Below are 1,366 nucleotides of genomic sequence, written 5' to 3' on the forward strand. Positions count from 1 at the left end.
GGCATTCGTCTCAGCGCCTGGCAATTAGTATAGAAGCACTGTTTCCCACTGTTTCTGAGGCTAATTCTTGAACCGTAAGTCTTAGACGCTTGATCTTGGCGGCATTCGTCTCAGCGCCTGGCAATTAGCATAGAAGCACTGTCTTTGACTTATCTGAAAGTTTCCCAGGCGAGCTATTCACAAGTAAATCCTAGACGCTCGATCTTGGTTACTTTCGCTTTCGCGGCTGGCAGCAAAGTACAGAACCATGTTTCTGTGAATAACTCTTGAACCGTAAGTCACAGACGCTCGCTCTTGGCTGCATTCGTTTCAGCTCGTGGCAGCCAGTCTAAAAAATCACTATCTTGGACTTCTCTGGATGTTTCCCAGGCGAGCTATTGGCAGCATGTTCAAAACCACTGTTTCTGAGGCTAATTCTTGAACCGTAAGTCATAGACGCTCGATCTTGGCGGCATTCGTCTCAGCGCCTGGCAATTAGTATAGAAGCACTGTTTCCCACTGTTTCTGAGGCTAATTCTTGAACCGTAAGTCTTAGACGCTTGATCTTGGCGGCATTCGTCTCAGCGCCTGGAAATTAGCATAGAAGCACTGTCTTTGACTTATCTGAAAGTTTCCCAGGCGAGCTATTGACAAGTAAATCCTAGACGCTCGATCTTGGTTACTTTCGCTTTCGCGGCTGGCAGCAAAGTTTAGAACCATGTTTCTGTGAATAACTCTTGAACCGTAAGTCACAGACGCTCGCTCTTGGCTGCATTCGTTTCAGCTCGTGGCAGCCAGTCTAAAAAAACACTATCTTGGACTTCTCTGGATGTTTCCCAGGCGAGCTATTGGCAGCATGTTCAGAACCACTGTTTCTGAGGCTAATTCTTGAACCGTAAGTCATAGACGCTCGATCTTGGCGGCATTCGTCTCAGCGCCTGGCAATTAGTATAGAAGCACTGTTTCCCACTGTTTCTGAGGCTAATTCTTGAACCGTAAGTCATAGACGCTCGATCTTGGCGGCATTCGTCTCAGCGCCTGGCAATTAGTATAGAAGCACTGTCTTTGACTTCTCTGGATGTTTCCCATGCGAGCTATTGACAAGTAAATCCTAGACGCTCGATCTTGGTTACTTTCGCTTTCGCGGCTGGCAGCAAAGTTCAGAACCATGTTTCTGTGAATAACTCTTGAACCGTAAGTCACAGACGCTCGCTCTTGGCTGCATTCGTTTCAGCTCGTGGCAGCCAGTCTAAAAAAACACTATCTTGGACTTCTCTGGATGTTTCCCAGGCGAGCTATTGGCAGCCGGTTCAAAACCACTGTTTCTGAGGCTAATTCTTGAACCGTAAGTCATAGACGCTCGATCTTGGCGGCATTCGTCTCAGCG

The sequence above is a fragment of the Rhinoderma darwinii genome, unplaced genomic scaffold (genome assembly GCF_050947455.1).
Source record: "Rhinoderma darwinii isolate aRhiDar2 unplaced genomic scaffold, aRhiDar2.hap1 Scaffold_729, whole genome shotgun sequence".
Lineage (NCBI taxonomy): Eukaryota > Metazoa > Chordata > Amphibia > Anura > Rhinodermatidae > Rhinoderma > Rhinoderma darwinii.